The sequence below is a fragment of the Oncorhynchus nerka genome, unplaced genomic scaffold (genome assembly GCF_034236695.1).
Source record: "Oncorhynchus nerka isolate Pitt River unplaced genomic scaffold, Oner_Uvic_2.0 unplaced_scaffold_7789, whole genome shotgun sequence".
NCBI lineage: Eukaryota > Metazoa > Chordata > Actinopteri > Salmoniformes > Salmonidae > Oncorhynchus > Oncorhynchus nerka.
Window position 1 is genome coordinate 1 of NW_027033527.1, and position 6,367 is coordinate 6,367.

The 6,367-nt window shown below is 44.5% G+C and overlaps 1 long non-coding RNA gene across 1 annotated transcript; it reads left to right on the forward strand.

Annotated features, from left to right (window-relative positions):
* Positions 1–2,284: 2,284 nt before the first annotated feature.
* Positions 2,285–4,603, forward strand: LOC135566070 (uncharacterized). The gene is made up of 3 exons (XR_010461949.1): positions 2,285–2,395; positions 3,461–3,502; positions 4,535–4,603. It is a non-coding gene; the product is annotated as an uncharacterized LOC135566070 (long non-coding RNA).
* Positions 4,604–6,367: the final 1,764 nt, after the last annotated feature.

Sequence of the window (6,367 nt, forward strand, 5' to 3'; positions counted from 1 at the left end):
ACTCCTCCGATATAATAGATCTTTATTTCTACTATGGTTATTTCCTGCTCCAGAGGTATTTCGGGAGCATTGACAGGGATTTTTGCATCAATTCGTCAATGTTAATGGAATTCGCCAGCCGAGCCAGTGCTTGGTCTAACCTCTGTCACTTCAGATATGCCACCACTTAGGATTCAGCAGCAAAGCCATTCAGGTCCACCACCATCACTGCAGTACTCCAGTCAATTTCTTTACTGAATGTTGAGCTACCCTAAGTTGCAAATGGAACCCTATTGCCTATATAGTGCACTACTTTTGACTAGGTCACATACTGTAGGGCTCTGGTCAAAAGTAGGCACTATGTAGGGAATAGATTGCCCCTACAGGAGAAATCGCACTGAATGACGGTCTGCCTTATATCTGACATTCGTTCAGAGTTCGTTTGACGCAGTTTGTTTTCAGGGAACACCTGCTGGTAGGCGTCGGACTGCCAACATTTTCTGCTGTTTCGACATTGGTTTACACTCGGTTAGCAAATTACAGTGAGCTAACTTGTTGTTTTGGCTGTAGAATGAATATGGGGTTCAAGTTTAGGCTGTCGGCTTTAATGTCAGGGTATTTTCATCCATATCGGTGAACAGTTTAGACAGCACTTTTTGTACATAGTCCCCCCCATTTTAGGGGACCAAAAGTATTGGGACATTCACTTGTGTATAAAAGTATTTGGTCATATATTCATAGCACACAATGACTCTGCAACATCAAGCTTGGAACACTAGCACATTTGTTGGATGCATTTGCTGTTCGTTTTGGTTGTGTTTCAGATTGTTATGTGCCCAATAGAAATGAATGATAAATAATGTATTTTTAAATTTCGAGTCACTTCTATTGTAAATAACAATAGAATACGCTTCTAAACACTTCTACATAAATTCAAAAAGCACAGCATTTACTGTGCTGATGATTGGCTGAGAGAAATCGATGATGAAAAGGTTGTGGGGGCTGTTTTGTTAGACTTTAGTGCGGCTTTTGACATAGTCTGTGTTATGGCTGTACACCCCCTGCTATATTATGGATAGAGTTACCTGTCTAACAGAACACAGAGGGTGTTCTTTAATGCACCAAGCTGTCTGTCTAAACTACTGGCACACGCACTGGACAACCATGCATATCCTACAAAATATGCCACAAGAGGTCTCTTTCACAGTCCTCAAGTCAAGAACAGACTATGGGAGGCTACACAGTACTACATAGAGCCATGACTATATGGAACTCTATTCCACATCATGTAACTCATGCCAGCAGTAAAATGTAGATTTAAAAAACAGATAAAATACACCTTATTGAACAGCGGGGACTGTGAAGCAACACAACCATACACATCTATACAAATACACATTAGCATATGCACTATACACACATGTACACATATACATGTGGTACTAGAGTAGAGGCCTGAGTGCACACACACTTAATATGTTGTGAAATCTGTTGAGTGTATTGTAATGTTTTTCACATGTATTACTGCCTTAATTTTGCTGGACCTCAGGAAGTGTAGTTGCTGCCTTGGGATCCATAATAAATACAAATGTGGATGCTACCATGATTAGGGATAATCGTGAATAATGATGAGTGAGAAAGTTAGACGCACAGATATCATACACCCCCCCAAATACCCACCTCTGTTATTGTAATGGTGAGAAATTAGTATAGTATTTTTATTTCTTTTTTCATCTCAGCCCCCGTCAGGAGGAGTACAGAGCCAAAACAACATGTGTCACTGTCCCAATACTTTTGTAACTCACTTTGCTCAAGGGCACATCAACAGATTTCACCTAGTCAGTTCAGGGATTCGAACTAGCAACCTTTCAGTTACTGGTCCAACCTCTTAACCGCTAGGCTACTACCCAGTCCTCCCAATGTCCTGTAGGTCTTTGTATAACAGATGTTGTGTGGGTAGGTATCTGACTGACTGAGCTTGCCTCCTCTCTATTCCAGGTACAAACGAGTCTTCTCCGTAGGCACCTCATGGCATTACCACGCACAATCCCGCCACACTCGAAGTCACAAACCAGGTCAGTGGGCTCATTTTAAAACCCTTTAATTAGGTCTCTATGTCTGAGTCATGTGACATTATCCTTGTGATCGCTATATCCTTTGTCACCATTTGGATGCTAATCTATGATCTGTAATTTTTAGCTTTAGTGAATGTGACATGCCTCAGTGACATATTTGCCTCTTTCTCTGTCTCTGTGGTGCCCCTGCAGTGGCCGTATGGGGACATCTGCGGCATCACGCCGTGGGAAAGGGCCAGGGCACTGAGTTCAACCTTACATTCCGCAAGGGCAGCAGCAAGAAGTCTGAAACGCTCAAGTTCTCCACAGAGCACAGGACAGAGCTACTCACAGAGGCACTGGTGAGGAAGACATGATTGGTTCTGGAAGAATATAACTTGTAAATACCACAGGAGCTTAGTTCAGATGCCTTAACCCTCATCAGAACCCAAAATATAAGCTTGTTTTAGCCGATTATTTGTAAAAAACATTTAATTGTAAACAATGTGTAACTTCAATCCATAGCCCCATCTATACATTTGAGTGGTTACATTTCTTTATGCCCTCAGCTGTTTACCCCAAAAGTGGTGGGATTACATTTTACTCGCTTAGCAGACACTCTTATCGAGAGCGATTTTACAGGAGCAATTAGGGTTTAGTGTCTTGCTGAAGGGCACATCAACAGATTTTATACCTAGTCGGCTCCGGGATTTGAACCAGCAATCTTTTTGTTACTGACCCAGCACTCTTAACCACTAGGCTACCTGGGATGACTGCTTTGTCATTGTTTGAATCACAGATTGCCCCTTTAATCACCACCTCCCACCTCAACCATTATTTTTGCATGAGAATGCTTACAACACATTAGCAACAGTGGCTGACTGTAAGTTGCTTTAGAAACACCATCACATACATTAAACACAATTAAGTTATCAAGAATGCGCACACACACACACACACACACACACACACAAGAACAGATCTAAATCGCAGGGAAGGCAACAAATAATTGCTGCAAAATTGCTCATTGTCCAAAAACAAAAATCTTAAGATTCTCTCACTCGTGTCCCTTGACAGAGCTGTTTCTCACACACCATGCATAAAACAAAATGCGTTGTCATGAAATCATTGTCCTGAAAAGGTGTAAGAGACTCTGAGTTTGATATTTCCATAAGCTTTAGACCAGCATAGTGACTTGACTCATCTCTGATGTGTAATTACACTTATTCAAAGGGTGATATCTCAATCTCCTACCTATCCAGGATGCATTAATAGTGCTGATCTAGGATCAGCGCCCCTGTGTGAGGTAGTCTTCTTCATTATGATGTAGAAGAAAAGCAGGTCTAAATTCAGCACTGAGAAGTATTATGAATACGGGCCCAGATTACAGTGAATACATATTTAATCTGATCTCCTTCTCTCTGCAGAGATTCAGAACAGACTTCTCAGAGGGAAAGATCACTGGCAGGGTAAGTCTTGACTGAGGGAATGGCGAAAGGAGGGAGGGAATGAAGACCTGAACAAACGGAGGAAAGGAGAACCAAAAGAATGAAGTGCTCCTTTACAGAATGCATGACCACACTATAGAGGAGAATAGAATATGAATGGCGATAAGAACAAATCAAAGGAGGGGGGGGGACGAGTAAAACACCCCATACACCCCAGGGCCATGTTGAGTAGAGCAAAGAGGAGGAAGAAGGGCAGAGTGGAGCAGCCTCTGGTTGTTGTTCTTCCTGAGTTGACGACAATAATAGGATGTCTCCGCACTGAGCTGGTCTAGCAGACTCAGTCAGGAACCCTGAGGATTTTATTTAGTGTTTCACACTGCGTCCAATATGGTACCCTATTCCCAATGTAGTGCCATTTGCACTGGTTTAAAAGTAGTGCACTATATAGAGAATAGGGTGCCATTTGGGACGCGAGTCTCTGTCTGTGTTCCTCCATCAGCACAATCCCATTTCCCTGGGAGAGAGAGGTTGGAATAGAGCAGCCACTCGCCTGCTCCCTAAAGGGTGACTTTCATCTACAGCACAGATCAATACAACTTCCTGGTGATCTCTTCAAAGAGCAGCACTATGGTTACGTCTCAAATGGCACCCTATCCCCTATAGGCCCTGGTTAAAAGTAGTGCACTACATTGGGAATAGGGTATCATTTTGGGACATATTCTGTTTTTAAAAGGGCAGCCAGGCACAGACAAGGATTATCTTCATATTTTTGTAAACCAGGGTCTTCTATAGTGGTTCAGTTTCTATATCCATTAGTTGTGAGGGATAAAAAACAGACATTGTCAATTTGATTGATTGGTTTGCGTTTGAATGTCTGATAGATCTCTAGGCGTTATCATGTCTAGCTCTGGTCCGGGTGTTACTGTACATGTGGCTCGCTGACGCCGAGCATTCCCTAAGCTGCACGCAACACCCTGGACCAGAGCTATATTATGCCGTGATGCCATGACCAGTTTTGTCCACTTTGTTAACGTAGTGCGTGTGTCCCGTCAGCGCTACAACTGTTACAAGCACCACTGGAGCGACACACGGAAATCAGTGAGCCTGGAGGTGACCCCGGGGAATCGACCAGATTGACCCCCAGACCAACCGGGTTGTGTGCTCCTAACGACTACCGCTCCTTGGAGTGCTTTATGGAGCTCAACGACTACCAGGGGGCTTCTGCATCCTCTATGGGGGCTTCAGCCGCCTGGTACGTCTCTAAAGGTTTAATTGTCTGTGTGCAAATAAATGTGTTTATTCCTTGTGAAATTCCACTTTCCAGGACTGACTCGTGCACGTACCGTTTTAATTGCACTCTCTCACACTCTCCCTCACCCCCTCTCTCTACCTTCCCATCCCTCTTTCTCTTCTCTCTCATCCCTCTCACCAAATCCCCATCCTCTCTCTATCTGCTCCCATCCAACCCCCTCAGCACCTGTTTGCGTCAGAGCATCGGGACGAGATCATCAAAAGCGCCATTGAGCACGCGGCCAACTTCATCGGCATCACTCTGCGGCTGCGTAAGGTACCCGCTACTCGAGGACTTTGTGACGGACCGGCTTGGGAGTACGGCTCAGACGAGTGCATCACCTCCCCTGGCAGAGTTCAGTGGTGCAGAAGGTCTCCCGCGCCACTCGGTCAGAATCTAACTGCCATCACCATCGCTCCTTCCTTTTTATTTGCACCTGTTTACCTTTTTTATGAGGAGATTTTGACTTTGTTAGGACATTGAGATTAAAATGTGCTTTGTAGTCAACTGGCCCTTATCAGCTTGAGACTAACTTCTCCTGTACTGTTTGTCCCTGGCAGGAGCCCATCAAGAGGATCCTGTGCCTGACAGAGACATGTCTGGTGGAGAGAGACCCAGCCTCCTACAACATAGTCACCATCAAGCCCCTTTGGAGAGGTGAGTGGCTGTTACAATTCCAACACAAACACTGGGGCTGACTCATCGAATTGGTAGAAGTCTAATTTTCCTTGTGTTATGTGGGTTTCAGAACTGTCATTTCTATTCAATCTATTTCTATGACCTGGCCTCTGCCTCAGGCTCTGTTAAATGCCATGTTTGTCTTTTTCAAGTAAATTGCACTGACGCACCGTTGTGTGTGTGTGTGTGTGTGTGTGCAGGTGTTTGCTCTCATCTGCAATGCAGAGAACCCCCAGGTGTTCACCATAGAGTTCATCAGAGGCCAGATCAGGAAGTACTGCTCTACAGACAGGTACCGCACAAAACAGCTCTATCATGGCAAATGTCATATTTGCCCTCCCATTTCCTTTCTGTTGGCTAAGCTCACTAAATCTGTTTCGCTCACACCCTGCTCATATGTACTGTACTCCCGATCCTGCATCGTTGTCTTTTATATATTTTCTGTGTGTGCGTCATATCTGCATATTCTTGTCTCTTTCTAATGACTTAATTTGATATGTGTGTTTAGGACTCTCAATGGCCCAGCCTGCTGGACGGGTGCGTACGGCCGGGAATAGGGACGGTGTGCGAAGATGGTCCTCTACCCAGCGGGCCAGCGCTGGTGCCTAATGAGCATGCCCGTGTGACGAGGAAGTGGAGAGCCTGCACTCAAATTCCTGGCAGCGCCCCTAGTGAGTGACACCCTATCACAGGTTTTGATTTTTGACCTGGGGTGTGTTCAGTATCCACTAAATGGAAGAAAACTGACTTAAACTGGGCGGTACTACCTGAGCTTGTCCAATAGCATCGCTCTGGTGTGCCAAATGAATTTGACACTGAAATGAATTGTTGTATCTCTAAAGGATTGAGGGTTAACTTTGGGTTTGGCCTGAGAATGAGAACTCTATGTGGCCCGACTGCCTCAATTCTGTGAAATT